At 38.0% G+C, this 25,000-nt stretch overlaps 1 protein-coding gene across 1 annotated transcript in view; it reads left to right on the forward strand.

Annotated features, from left to right (window-relative positions):
- LOC136844251 (larval cuticle protein A3A-like) overlaps positions 1-25,000 on the forward strand; it is a 329,631-nt gene that overhangs the window by 944 nt on the left and 303,687 nt on the right. The window lies entirely within an intron of this gene.

The following is a 25,000-nucleotide window of genomic DNA, read 5'->3' on the forward strand; positions in this document are numbered from 1 at the left end:
AACAGTTATGGTAATGGAGTGATGCCCTTTTACTTTAGTATATTTCTTGTTTAAATGTGGATACCTCACACTTGTTTCTATAAACTTTATTGATAATTCTTTTATGGGATCACTGTTGCCTTTAAGAGTACTCAGACATATTTTTATTGTTATGAGAGTTCAGGTATCTGCCTGAAGTGAGGTAAATTTTTGAATTCTATGATTAGTAGTATAATAACCAGGTACATGGAACACTTTGTGACTATATATATATATATATATATATATATATATATATATATATATATATATATATATATATATATATATATATATATATATATATATATATATTGTCACAAAGTGTTCCAAGTACCTGATTATTACACTACTAATCACAAAATTCAAAAATCAAAAATTTACCTCACTTCAGCCAGACACCTGAGCTCTCATAACAATAAAAAATACGACTGAGCACTCTAAAGGCAACAGTGATCCTTATAAGAATTATAAACAAATTTATAAAAACCAATGTGAGGTATCCACATTTAAACAAGAAATATACTAAAGTAAAAGGGCATCACTCCATTACTGTAACTGTCTCCCTAAGTTTGAGTCACTTCAGCAAAACTAAAGGAACAAAACATCTATCTCCATTCCTACCACTAGTGGTTAATAAATTTACATATATATATATATATATATATATATATATATATATATATATATATATATATATATATATATATATATATATATATATATATATATATATATATTATTATGATTAGCAAGAATTCGCTAGCAAATTGCCTCCCCCTCCTTTGGTGTTGTTGGTTGTTCTGTTGTGTTTCATTTACTGCCAGCCGGCCGATCGATAGACCATCTGTCTATCGACTTAAAACCAAGGGTTTAAAAGATTAAAGGCGCTCCCATTTTTTATAAAGATCTTTCCTTCGAGGCAAAAGTAATCTGGCTTGGGTGTTTCTCCTACAGGCCAAAACCTCCCCTGGGCAGCAGGTGCAATGAGTCAAAGCATCTGTGTTGGGCGCACCCCTGCCCCATAGGGAGGGATAAAAGCAGAAACCCACGAGGTCGACACACACACGCGGGCTGGAAGATATGGAATGAAGACGTCCTCAACCTGGCCCCATCGATGCCCTTGCATCCTAACCACGTGGCCCTTTCCAAAGTATACTTCTCCTCGTGCCCTTCGACCGTATTCCTCGAGCCCACACGCCATTGCTTGGAGTTTCGAGGAGTCCCCATCGCCTTGCCCCTTTACGGAAGCCTTGCATCTCACCACGTGGAAGAAACTCGTCCTCGGAAATCGCAAGTCATCCACGGACTGCCTTCTACGCGCCCTCGGAAAATCTGCTAAGGTAAAGTGCCCTGGAAGAGCCCCATTTCAGTCACGCTTTTGTCTCGTAATATTTTCTTAAAGAGAAAGCCAGAAATCTCCCTTGTCTAATGTCCGTGCGCCTCTTGCATCGGCATTATTAATTCTTTATTACTCCTTTGGCACCCTCAGTGCAGCTTCAAATTCATTATTCTTTTGTCTATTTTCATTACTGGCGTATAATGTGCATATCTCTCATTTCAGAGGGATCCTATTTCGTGGAAGCTTCTCGGACTGTGTCTGGAATCCCCCAGTTTCATTCAATCCCGTAGGAATCTCCTTCAGGATAGTAATCTACTTGAGTTCCTCTTTCCCGTACTGATATCATTTATGTAAATACACTCCTTTAAATTTGCCCACGTGTTTTACGTAATATTTCCCTAAGTAACAAGAGCCCTATGCTCGTATGAAATTCTCCTTTGTTTTCCTCTTTTTTTTACGTTTTCCTGTACCCACGAAGTCAGAATCACAAGGCTAAATTACCTTAAATCGTTGCTGCCTGTCTCACAGAGCATATTTCCAACTAAAACCACGGAAAAACGTAAAAATGGCGACCTGGCCATAGATCTCGTTTTGCAGTTGCAGTTCCCCTAGTGTTGCTTTATTGCATTTGCAACTTGCCAGATCAGCTATTAGCAAAGCTAAGCTGGGTACGAGACAATTACGAACCTTATGTGTAAAACCAGCACACAGATCCAGAAAATTCCACGTAAGTAATGTGTTTATCTTAGCAAAACCTTTTACAATCGTGACTGTTCCTAGGAATTAGAAATAGGGACGCATGTAATCACTGAGAGAAAAGAACCGCCGTATTAGATTCGTTAATGCATGCCTTTCAGGATAGGTAGTTAGGAAATAACCAGTGCTAACCATCCTTTGCTTCGAGGAATAGTGCGAAATTCCTCTGTGTTAAAATCCTTGCCATATCTTTTGCTTCGAGGAATAGTGCGAAAATTCCTGTGTTAAAATCTTTGCCATATCCTTGCCTCGAGGAATAGTGCGAAAGAAATTCCTCTGTGATAACTTTTACTTCGCATTTCGAATTAGCGAACTGTTATTTAGGCGCGAATAAAATTCCCACGTGGGACACGACGAAGTCAGCTTGCATTGCTGAAAATTCTCTCAGTGTAGTTAGAATTCGAGTTAGGTGTTAGGAAAGCGAAATTTAAACTCCGCTTATAGGGAAAATTACTGGGCCGTTGTACTGTTATCCTCTCAGACAGCTGGGAAATTCCCCGGAATCCCAGACGGTCTATACATATACGGGTTCATTCACCCAGAATCTAAAAATACCTCCGGTGTTGGCCAAACGACCTGCACCCCCACCCCGCCCATGCCCGCGTGTGTAGCATTTTTTTTTCCCCATTCATTTCCCAGCATACATTTTTTCTTTGTGTTTCCCGTTAGTAATTTCTAAGTCCTAAAGGGACGAATCGTAATTCAAGTCCTAAGTGACTCCTAAAGTTCTACGTCGCACGTGGCGAGAATTCCTCCAAATTCCACAAATTCCAAGTCCTAAGTGACTCCTAAAATTCTACGTCGACGCGTGGCAAGAATTTCTCCAAATTCCAGTCCTCAGAGACTCCTAAAATTCTACGTAAACGTGGCGAGAATTTCTCCAAATTCCAGTCCTCAGAGACTCCTAAAATTCTACGTCGACGTGGCGAGAATTCCTCCAAATTCCAGTCCTCAGAGACTCCTAAAATTCTACGTCATGACGTGGCGAGAATTTCTCCAAATTCCAGTCCTTAGAGACTCCTAAAATTCTACGTCGCATGTGGCGAGAATTTCTCCAAATTCCAGTCCTCAGAGACTCCTAAAATTCTACGTCGCACGTGGCGAGAATTCCTCCAAACTCCAGTCCTCAGAGACTGCTAAAATTCTACGTCGCACGTGGCGAGAATTTCTCCAAATTCCAGTCCTCAGAGACTCATACAAAAATTCTACGTCGCACGTGGCGAGAATTTCTCATTCCATGGGAACCCAAAATTAAGTCCTTTTGAGACATTATATAGTGTAGTTCACACACATCTAAGCCCTTATGGGACTGATCATTCTAGTTCGTTAGAACAACTCCTTAACTTCACGCTACAGCCGGCCAAGTCCGAGCGTGACAAAATCCAACTACGTCTTCCGAGACGCATATTAGAATTCGTTCGCCAAGAACAACCACGTCTTTCCAAGACAAATCCAATTTTAACAAAAAGTCTTCTCAGACATATCATATACCCATTATTTCAAGATGGCTAATACCAGGGCCCAACAAAACGAGGATTTCAAATTCTACATGTCCGCTGGGAAGGACATGGGACTATCGGGGCAAGATCTGAGAGCATGGGTTCAAGAGCGAGTGGACGATGCCAAGGCGGAGAGAGCAAGAGAACGTGAGGAGAGAGAGAGAGACAGAATTGCCCAAGAGCAGGAGAGAGAGAGAGAACGCGCCCATGAGCTCCAGGTGCTAGAACGACAGCACGCCACCCCCCCGCCCCCTGCTGCGGGAATGAGTGCCCTCAGCCAAGCTCACTCGTTCATGCCAAAATGGACGGAGTCCGGGCCTGAAGTATGGCTTGAAAGGGCCGAACGAGTCCTGGAGTGCTGCGATCTCTCCCCCGCGGAACTCTCCCTTGTTCTCACTAAATTCCTGGGCGGAAAGGCCCTCGTTGCCTACCACGCCCTTTCAGCAGAAGATAGGGAAACTGGGAAGCCCGTCGCCAAGCAGTCACGAAGGCGTGCGAGATTACCCCAGCGGTGGAGGAGACGTTGGAGAGCAGCCCAGAGAAGCAGGCCAGACTTGGTCCGATTGGGCGTACCATTCGGAGCGGGCGCTGACAAAATGGCTCGATTCGAAGGAGACACTAACACCGCCGAGGTACTCGAGCGGTTTAATTCGAGCATTTCCTGCGCCACGCCCCTCCTGCCCTCGCCACTCATATAGTGGAAAAAGCCCCAGCAACACTCACCGAGTGTTGCCGAATAGCAGATATGTGGGAAACTCACCACCCTCAAGAAGGATCCATGGGGCGGAAGATAAATCCCACGTCCCTCCTCGGAGGTTCAAATTCCCACAAAAATGGGAACTCGGGCAAGCCCCTAAGTTGCCATTATTGCAAGAAAACGGGGCATTCCTCCGAACAGTGCCGGAACAAGAAACCGGCTCCTCTCTCTCCCGGAAAACCGACAAATAACTCGCCTGCGCCCTCCACAGGGGCAGAGCGGAAAGACTTTAGCCAGACCTTTTGCACGGCGTGCAAGGTCTATGGCCATTCTCCCGCATGGGCAAAATGCCCACGCAATAATAAAGTAAATACTCCCACCGTCGCCTTGGCCGTCACAGATCCCAAGTCATTAGGCCCTCCCGACGAAGGGCCTGTATACGTGGCCCCTCCACGAGGTAGCGAGCCCGCGCGCCGAGTCACTGCATTCGAGGACTCGGGCTCACAAATCTCCCTCATCCGAAGGGACAGAGTTCCCTACGGAGCTATCATCAATAGACGAAAACTCGTCACGATCGAGGGAATAAATCAGTTTAAAATGATACTCCCTACGGTCCAATTGAGAGTCACAAGACCTCACCAATCCAAAATCTGCAATCTTGCAGTAGCAAGCCATCTCCCGGAGGCTATGACGTCATCCTGGGACAGGACTTTCAGTCCCCACCGAAATCACGACAATCTAGGGGTCCCCATTCCCGAATCATTCATGGCGCGCGAGTAATCCTCCCCGCTTCTCCCTCAGCCAAGACTGGCGCCCCTGGGTACCAGGAGGACGTGCAGTCCCCACCAGTGCCACCTGAGTACGATGTACAGTGGCCCCTCGATCGGTTCCCGATCCAATTCCAGTGCCCGGCCCTGCCTCAGTGCCAGTGCCAGGGCCCCAATCAGATCTCCCTTCAGGAGATGCCAAATTCCTGCCGGTGCCACTTGCATGCCCCGAGCAGGGCCAAGCTTCGTCCGTCCTGACCGACGAGCCCAAGAAACCTCTGATAGCGCCTGCCTCTGCCCCTAGTGCCAGCGCCAGAGCGCTACATCGATCTCCATTCACGGGATCCAACTCAGGACCCCCTCTCCCCCGGCCTGGCACCGCTACCAGCGTCGGTCAGAGAGACGGTTCCTCCCGACCACCGCAGAAGCTCACCTGCAGGTGCGGCCTCGCAACCCATGCCTGAGCTGGTCATCGATACCTGCGAGCCGCTCACGCCACCCCCGACCGCCTTCTCTCTGCCTCAGCCCGTCGCCGACGTAATTGCAAGTCAGGATTCTGCCATATCTCCCTTGGCCGATGAACTACAAGAGCTGCGACGGATCATGGTAGAACCCGCACGGAACCCTCCTGCGTCAGTGGTCACATCAGCAGGCCCAGGTGGTACTCCGTGCCGCCCTCCGGTCGCGGGCCCTCCGCTTCCCCGGCCGAGGACGACTGTCCCATTGAGAAAGGCTCGAGGCGAAATTACCACGGGCGTGGGACATTCCAGGTAATTTACAAAGAGCTCTAGAGCTCCCCATGGCACCTGTGCCACCATTTCATTTTTCGAAGGTCTTGGCACCCCTAATCCAGAAGGGGATGTCAGACCCTCCTCTATCTTCTTCCGTTCCTCAGGAACTGCTATCTCTTACCATCCTCTACTAATCTTCCCTTAAATTATCCCCACAAGAGGCAATTAAATACGGGATACCATTCCCCACACAATATATAAATCATTAAGAATAACAGAGTGAGAAGTGGCACGCCCTTGCGCCCATACCTTGGCACCGGGCGTGCGTGTCAGCCCCTCCTGAAGGAGTCGCGCCCTTCGGGTGCACTTTTCTCGCCCTGGGACTGAAAGGATAGTCCGGGCCGTAATTTATAGGCGTAGGACGAGAAATTCCCGCCTAACACAATAAAACCCTCCCTCTTTTTCCCTTAGTTCTTCTGCCAATATAATTTAATTTCTTTTAGTCATTTATTTATCTTTAATTTTAATGAATCGCGAGTCATAAACTCTTGCCCTTGTGATTTAAATGCCCCTTTTGTAAGCTCTGAGGGACGTGTCCCGCCTTTCATATGCGGTCAAGTTTCATTCGTACCGTCTTGGTAATTTTCCTTTTGTTATTATTATCCCTTTTCCCCCTTCCAAGATCGCTGTTTGTCCTACCCCACATCTTTTGTCTGCTCGCCCCGTCATAACATTGAGTAGGCAGTGGACGCATAAAATTAGCGTAGTTTAAGGTTAGCGAATTAAAACCTCGCGAATACTCTTGCCCGCATACGGCTGTCAAAACGTGTGGGGCCGGCTAACAAAGTACATTAAAACGAAGATAAATTATCAATGCGAATATGTATAGTCATTACAGTATCGCGTAAAAGGGGATGTCATTTACAAAAATAAACGCTGTTTTTCATTTACACAGCCTCTTCAAGGCAGATTGTACTAACCGCATGCATTTTATCTAAAATTAAGTAACCGTGTATTTTAATTCTTGAACAATAGCCTTTCTTTTCATTTGTTGGCCATAGCCTCATATACGTGGTCCTATAATCTTAATTAATTCACAATTGTTCGAGTCACATTATAAAGTTACCAGTGGGTAACCAAATCTAAAGTAATTATTCTTTTGCAAGTGTTTAAACCACTTTGCGTTCTGTTAACGAAAATTGTCCCAATGTGTTATTAAAAGTAACGTCACAGATTCATAAAACCCTTAGGAGTAAAGTTCATTGCAAGGCAGAATGTAGAGTAACGTAAAGCATTTGCCGCTCATTCTTGAATATCGATGTACACACCCGAAGGAGGTATGTACATCATCTTGTATGGGGAGGTATTATGATTAGCAAGAATTCGCTAGCAAATTGCCTCCCCCCCCCTCCTTTGTTGTTGTTGGTTGTTCTGTTGTGTTTCATTTACTGCCAGCCGGCCGATCGATAGACCATCTGTCTATCGACTTAAAACCAAGGGTTTAAAAGATTAAAGGCGCTCCCATTTTTTATAAAGATCTTTCCTTCGAGGCAAAAGTAATCTGGCTTGGGTGTTTCTCCTACAGGCCAAAACCTCCCCTGCGGGCAGCAGGTGCAATGAGTCAAAGCATCTGTGTTGGACGCACCCCCTGCCCCATAGGAGGGGATAAAAAGCAGAAACCCACGAGGTCGACACACACACGCGGGCTGGAAGATATGGAATGAAGACGTCCTCAACCTGGCCCCATCGATGCCCTTGCATCCTAACCACGTGGCCCTTTCCAAAGTATACTTCTCCTCGTGCCCTTCGACCGTATTCCTCGAGCCCACACGCCATTGCTTGGAGTTTCGAGGAGTCCCCATCACCTTGCCCCTTTACGGAAGCCTTGCATCTCACCACGTGGAAGAAACTCGTCCTCGGAAATCGCAAGTCATCCATGGACTGCCTTCTACGCGCCCTCGGAAAATCTGCTAAGGTAAAGTGCCCTGGAAGAGCCCCATTTCAGTCACGCTTTTGTCTCGTAATATTTTCTTAAAGAGAAAGCCAGAAATCTCCCTTGTCTAATGTCCGTGCGCCTCTTGCATCGGCAGTATTAATTCTTTATTACTCCTTTGGCACCCTCAGTGCAGCTTCGAATTCATTATTCTTTTGTCTATTTTCATTACTGGCGTATAATGTGCATATCTCTCATTTCAGAGGGATCCTATTTCGTGGAAGCTTCTCGGACTGTGTCTGGAATCCCCCAGTTTCATTCAATCCCGTAGGAATCTCCTTCAGGATAGTAATCTACTTGAGTTCCTCTTTCCCGTACTGATATCATTTATGTAAATACACTCCTTTAAATTTGCCCACGTGTTTTACGTAATATTTCCCTCAGTAACAAGAGCCCTATGCTCGTATGAAATTCTCCTTTGTTTTCCTCTTTTTTTACGTTTTCCTGTACCCACGAAGTCAGAATCACAAGGCTAAATTACCTTAAATCGTTGCTGCCTGTCTCAGAGCATATTTCCAACTAAAACCACGGAAAAACGTAAATATATATATATATATATATATATATATATATATATATATATATATATATATATATATATATATATATATATATATATATATATATATATATATTTATATATACTGTATATGTGTATATATATTTATATATGCACATATATGTGTATATATATATATATATATATATATATATATATATATATATATATATATATATATATATATATATATATATATATATATATATATATATATATATATATATATATATATAATATACATATATTTGTGTGTATATATATATACACACATATATATACATATATACATATATATATATATATATATATATATATATATATATATATATATATATATATATATATATATATATATATTTTTTTATATGTTTCCTGGTGCAGGTGGATCTTATGACTCCAAAATTATTACTTTACTCGAAAATGGCCTTGTAAGATACCCAGGACATATAAAACACAGACAAAAAAGGAAGTACATGGAGCGGAGGGCTCCTTCACTAGGGAAAGTGCGTGAAACACGTGGATATAAAAATAGTTATATTTGATAGCACACAAGATCAAAGGGAAAATTAACTGAAAACACGGTACATTACTGCCGCAGAAGTCCTCCCGAAGGGCGTGGGGGGAAGCTTGGGAATGCCAGGAACACGGACCAAGGATAATTCTGCTACAGGCGTCTTTCTGAAACGATATTAGGACCCACATTACACATCTAATGCTGGAATTTGGGGATTGAATTACTCGGGGTGCACTGAAGGCGCCAAAGGACTCCCGAGGCGTTACTTGTGACTCAGAGGAAAGAAGCTGGGAACACATGGGCCTGGCTTGAACCAAGAAATATCAGGGAACACAAAGTTATCGGCCCAGAAATTAATAAATGTAAAAGGGCTAAGTAATCGTGACTAGCAACTCGTTTCGGGTACATTACCACATTTGCATGGGCGTAAGGCTGACGACGTCTTCTGCCGGGGACCACGTGTGGGAGCGTGGACAAAGGGCCTCCCTCTCCAAGGTATTGCTTCAAATCGTAGATTGGGGCGGGAAAGGGCGCCCGTGGGATGATGAAAAGGCCGCCATTGAGTATCAGCTCGCGTTTGGAGACTTGCAGTCTCCTAAGGCCACGTGGTTTCGGGGCACGGAGCATAAAGGGCAGCGATGGATTCCACGTGGAGGCGAGCTGAACGGAGGGCAGGGGGGCAAGACCTGCAGGAGCGTGACTTCTCCTCTTAAACTAGCTTCTGGACAGGGGTAGGGGGGGGGGGGCGATGTCCTGACCCAGGGCACGCTGCTATCTCATAGAAAATGGCATATTTCTTCTCTGTACCAAAGAAAATGGTGCAAAGCAGATTACTGTTCCCCAACAATTATATTTCTGAGCCCTTATACCCCGGACTTTCACTGGTTCAAACTAACCCAATCCAGTATCCACTACTCCTCCCCGGTTCAAAGTAGACAGAGGCCTATCTATCAGCCGAGCAAAGCAGGAAGGAGGGCGCTTTTCCATAGCGTATTTTGGCGCTAATCTTTACAATATATATATATATATTTGTGTGTGTATATATACATATATATATATACACATATATATATGTGTGTGTGTGTGTGCCAAACCTTTCGCTCTTCTCTCTTCCCATATCTTCCACATCTTTCATTCAATTCTTCTCTCACTTCCTCAGCAACTTCACTTCAGCTGTGGAAGGACACTACAGAAATCAGCTCTGCCTCTTTGTCGACAGTCTCCTTAATTTATTATCCTACATTCCATTTACCCGTAGCTTTATTCAGAATTTTTCTATTTCCCTTCGATATCTATTTACAAACGTTTCCTGTCCTCGCTCGGGCGTTTCGGTGAAAGGCAAGGGCGAGGAAAACGTGTCTTTGGGTTATGTATTTATTGCTAGAGCAAATAAATAAATAAATTAGATAAATGAATATGTATATTATATTATATATATATATATATATATATATATATATATATATATATATATATATATATATATATAAATATATATATATATATATATATATATATATATATATATATATATATATATATATATATATATATATATATATGTGTGTGTGTGTGTGTGTCTGTGTATGTATATATATATATATATATATATATATATATATATATATATATATATATATATATATATATATATATATATATATATATATATATATATATATATATATATATATATATATATATATATATGTGTGTGTGTGTGTGTGTGTGTGTGTGTGTGTGTGTGTATGTGTGCACACATATATATGTTTATATGACATTCTTTTACCACACCGTGATTTTATACACAATCATGAAGCTGCAAATGTCGGTTAACATCAAATCCACGCTGCCTCGGGAATATCCCCGATGGGGAATTATCACTGAAGAGGAATTTATAAGTGATGAATGGACTGGCACTGCCGAGTCTCGATCCAGCAACTCCAGCCGACGTTACCACTGTGTCGCGGGATCAAGACTCGGCAGTGCCCGTCCATTTATCACCTATAAATTCTCCTTCGGTGATAACTCCCCATCGGGGATATTCCTGAGGCAGCGTTGATTTGATATTAAGCGACATTTGTAGCTTCATGATTGTGTATATGTACATATATACACATACATACATATATATATACATATATATGCATATATATATATATATATGTGTGTGTGTGTATATATATATACAGGGTGTTTCCAAATTAGAGCCCCCTCCCTCTGCAGCATAAACTAAAATTGATATGGACAAAAACAAAAGTAATACAGAACAGGTATTTAAGTTTCTCTATGAGTATTTAATATTTGGTTGGCCTCCATCTGCCTGTACCACAGCCTGTATTCTTGAGGGGGTATGATTTCAGCAAATCACAAAAAAGCTGGGACTCAACCTCCATTTCCCTGAACACTTCCGTCACCTCTCTTCGCAGGTTGTCATGCCTTGGTATACCATCATAGTTTACTGTGCGCACTTCAACACGATCCTTTAAGATACTACCAATGTTTTCACACACATTAAGGTCAGGGGAGCTACCTGGAAATTCACTTGACGAGAAGAAATCGATACCACCGTTTCGAAGCAGCTCCTGTGTCTGAAGAGCCTTGAAACATGGTGCCTTATCATGCAAAAATGTGACTTCTTCAACAGATAACACATTTTCAGGATCTTTGAAGAAAGGAAATACTCCACCATAATACTTCTTCATTGGCGGGGTGGGTAGAGCTTTCGGCTAGCAAGCTGTTGGCCCAGCGTTCGACTCTCCGACCGACTAATGAAGAATTAGAGGAATTTATTTCTGGCGATATTCATTTCTCGTCATATTGTGGTTCGGATTCCACAATAAGCTGTAGGTCCCGTTGCTGGGTAACCAGTTGGTTCTTAGGCACGTAAAATAAATCTAATCCTTCGGGCCAGCCCTAGGAGAGCTGTTAATCAGCTCAGTGGTCTGGTTAAACTAAGATATACTTAACTTCTCCACCCGTAAGGACAGTTTCTCTGAATTATTCGCCATTCCATAACTGTCCTTTTTCTTTGATGATCCACATTAACCGTTTGGCTGTGAAACAGAGAAAAATTCCCAAACATTCAGGAAATTTCACAACTTGGCAATAGCGCACGTCATCGCTGATATCATCCAACTTTGCAGCCCAAATGATGTCATTTTTATGATTTGGCTTCCTAACTGTGTAAATGAAGAATTCATCTGATGCGGCAACATGGAGAAAGTCAGCTTCATCCCAATCTTTAAGAAATGAACCACTAAACCATGCATGGTCTTCTCTCTATTGCTGAGTGATGTTGGGCTTGCTGATAACATGAAATGGCTTGATACCAGATTTTTTCAACCCACGATATACAGCACCATAATTTCTCTTCTTTCCCCATGTTGTTTGTGGTTCAAGCGCCAATTTACGTAAAGACTTTCTTGGTCTACCCACTGCCTCAGCTATGATGTCTTTTGACTCCTGAGAAAGGACTTCAGGCCTTCCAAGATTCTCACTCTTTTCGTGATGACATTCATATGGATTTTTGTTCCAGTTTCTTTTAACAAAGGATTCATCTCTTTTAATGCATTTAGCTATCCAGGAACGTGAAATGAAGGATGCACCAGCATCCCTGGCCTCTCTGAAGGGTATAGCCCGGATTCGGTCAATCCACCTGATTTCCTCCGAGTCGTTAGCCATGGTTGTATCTAACTCCGTCACTCAGTCTGAAAATACAAGAAATGTAAAATGAAAATAGCTTAATAGAAACTTAAAATAATGTACTTGGAGATAGGCTATAGCAGAAAACTTCATAACTTTCCATTTGTTCTGTGGAGGGGGCCTCTGATTTTGAAACACCCTGGTATATATATATATATATATATATATATATATATATATATATATATATATATATATATATATATATATATATATATATATATATATATATATATATATATATATATATATATATATATATATATATATATGAGTAAATTATTATAGTGGTTTGACTGTTTTTAAAGATGTATTTTTGGATATTATATAAGTATACTGAAGTGTATATTGCCTTTAATTTTTAAATATTTCAACAAGTATGTAATAGCAAACTTTTAGAGCTATTCAGAAATATAATAATAATATTAAAAATTGAAACCACGAAAAAATAAAATTTTTATATTATTAAAAACTTTACGAGCGTTCAACAACTGTTCATTATTTTTGCAAAGTTGTGGGAAGTTATTGATGTAAAAAATTTTAATTACCATTTCCCCAAGTGACAAAGTTTTGCGTTCCTGCATAAATTTCTCACATAAGCAGAATATTAATTTATTGAAAATTAATGAGGAATGTGTCTCCCACTGTATAATTTTCCACGCCGCCTTGACACATAGTCGCTTTTCAACTTATTATCATTGATAAATATACCCCTTGATTATTGTTTCACAGGATTCGTCAAACACCTACATAAAATAATTTATGATATTCAATTTCCACTTCATTTCTCAAGTTCTTCTGTTTCAAAAGAATTAAAAACTTATTAATCTGCTTTTACCTAATGATCACTATCTCCTGTTCACTGTATTTTGGAAGTTTTTCGAGAAATTATTTTCAAGTTTACATTCCAAAATAGAAGAAAGATTAAAATAAGATCTTTTTCATTGAGTCTTTGCGTTGGCGATTTCAGTTTCATACTTACAATTTTTGGCCAAAACTATTGAGACTGATTTTTAGTTGAATTTCCTAGGAAAGTTTTTATTTTTTTATCAAAAACTCCTCGTACAGATATATTTTAGTTTTATGAATATTCAGATGAATATTCAGATGACCTTCGACTATGCTTTTGAGCTGCAAGGAAGAACAGGTGAACTCAATTTGAGCAGTGAATAAGGAATGATTTTATACTATGTTTTTGTTATATTCAGTAAGCCTTGTACAGCCATGCTCAGAAATGATGCAACATGAGTGCATAGGATTTAATTCAAAATTAGTAACTGGCAACTAACATGCTGAATATTTATCTCTTATTTCAATGCGAAAACCCGATTATTTCTTAAAATACGGCCATAACATGTTTCATAAGAGTGAAATCTGTCATATACATCAAAACTGTAAGAAAATATTACTTGCAGCCAAATTTCGGAAAAACAGTGGCGAAACATTTCCAAAACTTTCATTCACCCAGCCTCGATGCGTTCGACAAAGAAATCCTCATCAAACCTAGGTTCAAATGTCAAAATAATAATAAAAAAAAATTTCATAACATTTTCATATTCTTGCATTGCAACCATAAACTTTTAAATAGTCCTATTTGATTGTTTTTATCGCTCGATGCTGAATAAAAGATAAAGTAATAGGTACGAATTTGTTACTGTTGCCAAAACGCATCCACCGATACCAGGGGTGGGCGTGGCCTGTGTGACACAAGCATTTGGCGGCAACATTAACCATGGCTAAGCAAGGTCAAAAATTACTCCTAAACAAACAGGAAAAGCCTTTAAAAAAAAAAAACAATATCAAGTGAGGATCCAAACTGAATTGAAACTGGAACATAGGTTCACAATGTGCAAAAACAATGAAATGATCTTGAAAATATTTATTCAATATTTGTTAAAGGAATATTTGTATTTTCATAAAATATAAAATTATTTGTCTTATATTTCTTAACTACTTCAAAAATAATGGTTTACTAGCATACATTCGCCTTTGCAGTTACACTATAGCTGAAGCCAAGGTTTTGTTTCTAGGCCTACGTCTGCTAGCTTTCTTTGCTTGCTAAATGCACATTACTCTTAACATTCACATATCTTTACTATCATTTTGTGGTGAGAAAGCAAATTAAGTTATCTACATATTCTCGCACTTCAGATTTCCTCATGAATCAATTATATACCAAAATAAAGCAAAAGGACTTTTAATAAAATGAAAATCTTCGCTAGTTTTTAAAAAATCTGTTACATAGGCCTTGACGTTAATACCGATAACCTTAAATCAATAACTATTTTTGGATATAAATTAAAGAATCATCTTTTATTATTCAAAAAACAGGTGGTCTCTAAAAATAAATCCTTTAGTAAACTAGACTGCATCTCAGAAGCCTTAGATTTTTTTTTATTAGGTTTATACATCAGAAGTACAATATATGGGCAGTTTGAACATTGCCTAAGACTCCAAATTTCTAAGCAAGTTATCTGTAATTCATATTTCTACTTCGAAGTTTTTTTATAACTGTTGAACCTATCAGGTCTATTGTTATATGCTATACAGGCAGTTACAATGAACACTTCCTCCAGCAAGTTGTGCGAGTTGGCTTTGGCAGCACTGCAGTGAAAAAAAATTACAAGTATATTCAATTTATTTCATGTAAATTACGAATGATATCAAGGAATAAAAGATATCATATCTATTAATCCATAGAGAAAATTGTGTTAGATGTAAATTCACATGCTTATCAACATATATGACATTGGAATAAAAAAAAAATAATACTACTTGGCAACCGCACAACATTATCCGTTGCATCTGCGATTTTGGACGACATAAAAAGAATAATGTTGCACGATATCTGAGCATGGTTGTACCAACACATCTCTTACTACGAGGAACAGCCACTAAACTTCCTATATGACTATAAGCTGCCATGGGTTAAGGAATCTGGTTTTCGAATCAAGTTTGTTATACCTTTACATAGCTTTCTAAGCAGAAGTTCTTGTTTTAAGGAATATGAAGACTAACGGTCTTTTTTTATCCTTCATACATTTTGGTGACTGAAAATTTGATCACAGCTAACATCCATCACACTTTGGTAATTAGTAAATGAAGTAAATAAATGATATTTATTTAACTGACATTACGAGGCTAAGTTAAAAACACTTCAGTGAAACATATTGCTGTCCTATTCATGTCTCTCAAATGTTTTTACACTGGAAATATATTTCATTTATACATGAAATAGTCACACGCGTTCATGAATTAACTGAGGATGAATTCTGGAGGCTCGTGAATTATACAAGAACTAATTCAGGAAGCTTGTTAGAAGCGTTAGGTAACCTTTCCATCACATTACGATACATATCAGATTCTGGGCTGCGATCTGCGTCTGAAACTCTCGATTGTATGTATATGTATATGTATATATATATATATATATATATATATATATATATATATATATATATATATATATATATATATATATATATATATATATATATATATATATATATATATATATATATATATATATATATATATATATATATATATGTATATATATATATATATATATATATATATATATATATATATATATATATATATATATATATATATATATATATATATATATATATGTATATATATATATATATATATATATATATATATATATATATATAGAACAAGTGATAATGTGTCTGTATATATGTATATATATATATATATATATATATATATATATATATATATATATATATATATATATATATGAGTGTGTGTGTGTGATAAATATCTGGCAATTTTGATATCCATTGAAGGCAAATTGTCTAAATGGAATAATTTAGCTCAAATCTAATTTTTCTCACTGTAAAAGCTGTTAAATAATACAGGGAACACAAAGGAATACTGAGAGTTCCTGTAACTTCTGCAGAGTAACCATGCAATGACGATGAGAGGTGTGTGCAATATCATGTAATGCTCAATGCACTTGCAATGTTTAATCCTCATTTTCATAGATTTTCTCTCTTTCTCGCTCTTTTTTACTCTTTCTTAATCTCTCTTTCTCTTTTTATCGCTCTTTTTCTCCTTGCTCGCTTTCTTTTTGAATCTCTCTTTCTCTCTTTCTCGCTCTCTTTCTTTTTCACTCTCTCTTTCTCTCTCCCTCGCTCTCCTCCACTAGCTATCGCACTCTCTTTCGCACTCGTCCTCTCTTTGGCTCGCTCTCTTTGGGCCGCTCTCTTTCGCTTTCGTTCTCTCTTTGGCTCGCTCTCTTTCGCACACGTCCTCTCTTTGGCTCGCTCTCTTTGGGCCGCTCTCTTTCGCTCTCGTTCTCTCTTTGGCTCGTTCTCTTTACTCCTAAATATTTCAAAATTACGCCATGACTGAGATTTCATCGATCAAATTATTCTGCTTATGAATGTGTTGAATTTCATTTTAATCTTAATGCGAGCCACGGTCCTAGGCATAAATGAGGGTGGGAAGTCCTTCTGCTGGCTGGGCTGAAACTGCAGGTTCATACCAAGCAACCTTCTCCCTTTCACACCTTATTATTTTCAGGGTAAGGGTCTGTAACGACGTGACACAATCCGTCACGATGAAAAGATTAACTGAGTTTTAATTCTAAATCTTTTCACTGGCTTTACCCATCAATAAAGGATAACATTCAAGTGAAATTAAACAGAAGAAAATGTTTAACCTAATTTTTCCCATATATATATACATATATGTATGTATGTATGTATGTATGTATGTATGTATGTATGTATGTATGTATGTATGTATGTATGTATGTATGTATGTATGTATGTATGTATGTATATATATATATATATATATATATATATATATATATATATATATATAATATATATATATATATATATATATATATATATATATATATATATATATATATATATATATATATATATACCGGGTGTTTGAAATTAGAGGTCCCCTCCACAGAACAAATGGAAAGTTATGAAGTTTTCTACTATAGCCTATCTCCAAGTACATTATTTTAAGTTTCTATTAAGCTATTTTTCATTTTATATTTCTTGTATTTTCAGACTGAGTGACGGAGTTGCATACAGCCATGGCTAACAACTCGGAGGAAATCAGATGGATTGACCGAATCCGGGCTATAACCTTCAGAGAGGCCAGGGATGCTGGCGCATCCTTCATTTCACGCTCCTGGATAGCTAAATACATTAAAAGAAATGAATCCTTTGTTAAAAGAAACTGGAACAAAAATCCATATGAATGTCATCCCGAAAAGAGTGAGAATCTTGGAAGGCCTGAAGTCCTTTCTCAGGAGTCAAAAGACATCATAGCTGAGGCAGTGGTTAGACCAAGAAAGTCTTTACGTAAATTGGCGCTTGAACTACAAACAAAAAGGGGAAAGAAGAGAAGTTCTAGTGCTGTATATCGTGAGCTGAAAAAATCTGGTATCAAGCCATTTCATGTTATCAGCAAGCCCAACATCACTCAGCAACAGAGAGAAGACCGTGCATGGTTTTGTGGTTCATTTCTTGAAGACTGGGATGAGGCTGACTTTCTCCATGTTGCTGCATCAGATGAATTCTTCATTTACACAATCAGAAAGCCAAATCATAAAAATGACATCATTTGGGCTGCAAAGTTGGATGATATCAGCGATGACGTGCGCTATCACCAAGTTGTGAAATTTCCTGAATGTTTGGGAATTTTTCTGTTTCACAGTCAAACGGTTAATGTGGATCATCAAAGAAAAAGGACAGTCATGGAATGGCGAATACTTCAGAGAAACTGTGCTTACGGGTGGAATGTTTCCTTGCCTCAAAGATGCTGAAAATGTGTTATCTGTTGAAGAAGTCACATTTTTGCATGATAAGGCACCATGTTTCAAGGCTTTTCAGACACAGGAGCTGCTTCAAAATAGTGGTATCGATTTCTTCTCGTCAAGTGAATTTCCAGGTATCTCCCCTGACCTTAATGTGTGTGAAAACATTGGTAGTATCTTAAAGGATCGTGCTGAAGCGCGCACAGTGAACTATGATGGTATACCAAGCCTCGACGACCTGTGAAGAGAGGTGACCGAAGTGCTCAGGGAAATGGAGTTTGAGTCTCAGCTTTTTTCCAATTTGCTGAAACCATATCCCTCAAGAATGCAGGCTGTGGTACAGGCAGATGGAGGCCACACAAAATATTAAATACTCAGAGAGAAACTTAAATAAATACCTGTTCTGAATTACTTTTGTTTTTGTCCATATCAATTTTAGTTTATGCTGTAGAGGGGGGGGCCTCTAATTTCGAAACACCCTGTATATATACACATTGAAACTCATGACCTTTAAATTCGACATCTTAGGGCCGAGGGTTTATCCCTTTACCACCCCGCAGAAGATTCAGGCGAATGCAATCAGGCCGCTATGCAGTGGACACAACGTTGGCGTGATAAGATATGATGATGATGATGATGATGATACACACACATACACACACACATATATATATATATACATACATACACAGTATATATATACAGCATATATATATATATATATATATATATATATATATATATATATATATATATATATATATATATATATATATATATATATATATATATATATATATATATATATATATATATGGGACATCCAAGAAAAGGCATACGTACATCAAATCACAATTTATCAAAGGTTGAAATTTACAAAATAACTTATAAACTTATAAAAATGTAAAAAAAACATATCTAAATATCGCTAAAAAGATACGGACATGGCCTACCTAATATGAGATAAACTTTTTCACATTTTTTAAAATGTTATTAAGTTACTTTGTAAATTTCAGACTTGATAATGCAATGTGACATTGCGAAACGGCCCGGGTAAGAATAAATTGCGATTCGATGTACGTATGCCTTTTCATGTATGCCCTGTGATAGCCACCATTATATATATATATATATATATATATATATATATATATATATATATATATATATATATATATATATATATATATATATATATATATATATATACAGTATATATGCATGACAGTGGCCCAGAGCAATGACAAAAATCATATACCTGACTTGTTACATTCTCCATTCATTCTACGGACTGCGTTCTCAGACACCCTACATGTATCTTAAAAGAAAAAGAAAGAAGTATTAGAACATCGTATATCCTGAGGTAATAGGGCGTGCCATGGAGCACAGCAACAAATTCTTGGACTCGAATATTCAGATAAACAAAGCGTCATGGATATACAGAGTTAAGGAAAAAATTGCGTGGAGGGGAAAACATCTTTTCTTAATATCCATGCCCTGTGACAAGAGAGGTATACTGTACATGCTGAAAGATAACGGCCCTAAAAAGTGTATATATAGAATAACAAAAATCTAAAATGGAACAGAAACCATTAAGTACAGTTCTGAGAGAGAGAGAGAGAGAGAGAGAGAGAGAGAGAGAGAGAGAGAGAGAGAGAGAGAGAGAGAGAGAGAGAGAGAGTACTTTTATCGGTGGTTTACATGCGGTACAATGATTGGCCGCTGAACGTGCCAGGAGTTTGAGAGTGAGGGGGAGGATGAAAGAAAGATTCAAGTTGATGTTGGGGGGGAGGGGGGGGAGGTGAAACCAACGACAAGCCACTAATAACCAGGTATCACACTGCTTACATACCTGGGCCGTCATCGGAATATTGTTAAGTAATAATCTGTGGTCCGAGTCTGAGAAGTTTCATCGTAGGAAGAAGTAACAACACTACCTGAAGAATTTCTCTACTTTGCCCCTTAGGAGTTCGTTTCGTAGCCCAGAATTTCGCAACCTTTGACCTGGTATTTGCACTTTAGTTATAGATCACGTTTGTCTCGTGTGGTGAACTTTGATGGCAATATCGTAGGTGGCACATTAATCTGCCTGGTAATTAGTCCGAATCATTTTTCTACATTTTGTAGGGTAAGAATCGTAGTCCTCACTTTAGAATATACATATGCATATACTGTATATATATATATATATATATATATATATATATATATATATATATATATATATATATATATATATATATATATATATATATATATATATATATATATATATATATATATATATATATATATATATATATATATATATATATATATATATACATATACCGAAACAGTTTTACAACAAAACGAGCAAAGTTATAATTAACTGACTCAGTTGTAGCGATAACACATTTGCATATTAAATCTATATTCGATTTGTATAATTCAGTGAAGTTTTGTCTATCGTGAAAAGGGTTTCCTGTTACGCAAATTAGGCAAGAGTACAGCCGCTAATTAGTTTAGAGCTCACCTGAGGTAGAATTCTGTTGCATTACCTGTCCCTGCTGAGAGTGAAGTCAAGTCTGTTTTGGCACTTTTGTCATTCTTCTATTAAATGACGTCATTTTTCCTCACTCCAAGTTTGAATTATTTCCCCGAAACTTCACTTTTTCCTCTCTCTCTCTCTCTCTCTCTCTCTCTCTCTCTCTCTCTCTCTCTCTCTCTCTCTCTCTCTCTCTCTCTCTCTCTCTCTCTCTCTCTCATTCAATCGCAAAGCCGCTCGCAATATTATTAAGACAAAGTGTAGATACAGGCATGATTTATGATGAGCATAAATTAACATATATTACCCCTATTTTCAAAAGTGGATCAAGACTAGAGGCAAGTAATTATAGGCCTGTGAGTCTGACATCTCATATTATGAAAGTGTATGAAAAGTAATGAAGAAAAATATAATGAAACATTTAATGAAAATTATTTTGTTTAATATAGAACAACATGGTTTTGTACCCGGAAAAAGTACACAAACCCAACTGTTAGTCCACCTTGAAAGCATATATAAAAATATGATAAACGAAAAAGATCCAGATGTGGTTTACCTAGACTTTGCAAAAGCTTTTGACAAGGTAGACCATGATATATTAGCGAAAAAAATTAGAAAACATAACATTGTGGACAAAGTAGGAAGATGGATAAAAGAATTTTTGCAAAACAGAAAACAGACAGTGATTGCAAACGACGAGAAATCGGATGAAGCTAAGGTAATATCCGGTGTGCCACAAGGTATGGTGTTAGCTGCATTGCTGTTTGTGATTATGATTGCAGACATTGACAGTAATGTTAAGGACTCGGTAGTGAGAAGTTTCGCCGATGACACAAGAATAAGTAGAGAAATTACTTGTGATGAAGATAGGAACTCGCTACAAAGAGACCTAAACAAAATATGTAAATGGGCAGAGGTAAATAGGATGGTATTTAACTCTGATAATTTTGAATCAATAAACTATGGTGATAAAGAAGGAATGCTATATGCATATAGAGGACCTAATAACGAGACAATCACAAATAAGGAAGCAGTTAAAGACCTTGGTGTGATGTTGAATACGAATATGTTATGCAATGACAAATAGCAATACTATTGGCAAAATGCAACGCAAACATGGGAATGTTGTTCCGGCACTTCAAAACAAGAAAAGCCGAACACATGATTATGCTTTATAAAACATATGTACGTAGTCCACTTGAATATTGCAATGTAATATGGTACCCACACTATCAAAAGGATATTGCACAAATACAGAGTACAAAGGTCCTTTACAGCTAGAATAGAAGAAGTTAAGGACCTTGACTACTGGGAAAGACTACAATTCTTAAATTTATATAGTCTCGAAAGGAGAAGAGAACGCTACATGATAACACAGGCATGGAAACAGATAGAAGGAATTACCGAAAACATCATGGAGCTAAAAATATCAGAAAGAGCAGGCAGTGGCAGATTAATAGTGCCCAAAACTATACCAGGAAAACTAAGGAAAGCACACAGGACATTAATCCACCATGCACCAGCATCGATAATGCAGCGTCTATTCAATGCGCTACCAGCTCATCTGAGGAACATAACAGGAGTGAGCGTAGATGTGTTTAAGAATAAGCTCGACAAATATCTAAGATGCATCCCAGACCATCCAAGATTGGAAGATGCATTAGCAATTCTCTGGTAGACATCAGAGGGGCCTCACACCGAGGGACCTGGGGCAACCCGAACGAACTGTAAGGTCTGTAAGGTAAGGTAAGGTCTCTCTCTCTCTCTCTCTCTCTCTCTCTCTCTCTCTCTCTCTCTCTCTCTCTCTGGTGAAACTTTGGTAAAATATCAAGTGAATCATTGATTGCTATGTATAGCATATATATATTCTTGTGTGTGTGTGTGCGTGTATGTACAACAGAGTGTGTGTATTAGAATTAAATATTCCAACTGAAATATTTTGACATCCCAAATTACTTTCACTCAACTGATACAAATTTCATTCGTCATTCATCACCAAGCAACTTTCCAAAAGAAATGCATTGAATAATTTGAAAATAAGATATGGTCACGAAGAAAGGCAAATGTAAATCTTAGTAATACTAGTAAGAAGTTGAAAGTCGTATGAAAAGAACATCTGAACAACCTTTTCACAGGAAGAGAAAGTCTGTCCGTCTATCCGTCTGTTTTTAGACAAAATAGAACACAAGAGTTCAACAAAAACTCAAAGAACATTTGCCAGTATGTTATGCTTTTATTCCATAAAAATTAATTAAGCGTATCTTCCAATTTTTTTTTTACAAAAAAAGAGCAAATAAATAAAGCCACGTCTCTATGGCTCATTGGCGGTACATATGTTCCACAAAGAAACAAGAGACAGTATTTTATGATACAGAAATGAAATATCATCGGAAGTAACGATTAATTAAGCGTTAAGAAAGACAACAATAGATGGCGCTCACTCACAATTAAAAAAAATGCAAAAACGTATGTGACAAAAAGGTATTGTATAAGCTCCAAGTTTTTTCCGGGATAAAGTTCTCTCTCTCTCTCTCTCTCTCTCTCTCTCTCTCTCTCTCTCTCTCTATGCGTTACTTGGGGGATAAAGATACATTAACAGGTAACAGAACATATACAGTATATATATTATTAGGACCTCATTCAAAATGGATGGTATCTAATGGAGTATTTATTCAGAAAAAGTTACAAGCTTTCTTGGACAAACAGTCCACATTATCAAGTATCCGTACGGATACTTGATAATGTGACGTCCTGTTAAATCCTTTTAGTAATTCTACTAATGCACAGAACAATTGTGTATGAGATAATATATATATATATATATATATATATATATATATATATATATATATATATATATATATATATATATATATATATATATATATATATATATATATATACATATATATATATATATATAATATATATATATATATATATATATATATATATATATATATATATATATATATATATATATATATATATATATATATATATATATATTAATATATATATATATATATATATAATATAATGATATATATAATAATATATATATATATATATATATATATATATATATATATATATATATATATATATATATACAGTATATATAAATATTACTAAAAAGGACCTCATTCAACCTGGATGGTATCTAATGGAGTATTTATTCAGAAAGAGTTGTAAGCTTTCTTGGGCAAACAGTCCACATTATCAAGTATCCGTACAGTGACCAGACGCGTAGTCAAGCTGTATTTATATCTGTGTGCTGGGTACTTTTAATCCTATAATCGCCTGGCTCCTGTGTGAGCCCCACCTTCTCGTGACCTTGGCCTTTCTCTGCCACCTTCTTCTTCCAGGTTTCCGTTTTCCGTGCGTTCTCTTGCGTTTTTCCTTCGTTTCCTTGCTACTGTGGAGTGTACGGTTTTTCTAGATATGCTGTCTTCAAAGCAGTTTCCGGTGTTCCCTGCCATTGTGTTGTTGGCGCATGTTATGAAGGCGTTCTCTACAACCAGTCTGGTCATTTTGTTGGTGTTCCTGTACAGAAAACGCACTTTTTCCCAGTCTATGGCAAAACTGGCAAATCATGTAAAGAGCGAAGCAAACAACACCTGCAGAACATAAGGCATTATAATCAGACGTCGGCAGTTGCCAAACACTGTTGGGAAAATTACTATGTGAAACTGGCAAATCATGTAAGGAGCGAAGCAAACAACACCTGCAGAACATAAGGCATTATAATCAGATGTCGGCAGTTGCCAAACGCTTTTGGGAAAATGACCATAAAATAGACTGGGAAAATATGAGTTTTCTGTACAGGAACCCAACAAAACGGCTAAACTGGTTGTAGAGAACGCCTTCATAACATGCGCCAACAACACAACGGCAGGGTACACCAGAAACGGCTTTGAAGAAAGCATATCTAGAAAAATCGTACACTCCACAGTAGCAAGGAAACGAAGGAAAAACACAAGAGAATGTACAGAAAACGGACACCTGGAAGAAGAAAGGCCAGGGTCACGAGGGGGTGGGGGTCACACAGGAGGAGCTAGGCGATTA

The sequence above is a fragment of the Macrobrachium rosenbergii genome, chromosome 12 (assembly GCF_040412425.1).
Source record: "Macrobrachium rosenbergii isolate ZJJX-2024 chromosome 12, ASM4041242v1, whole genome shotgun sequence".
Taxonomy (NCBI): domain Eukaryota; kingdom Metazoa; phylum Arthropoda; class Malacostraca; order Decapoda; family Palaemonidae; genus Macrobrachium; species Macrobrachium rosenbergii.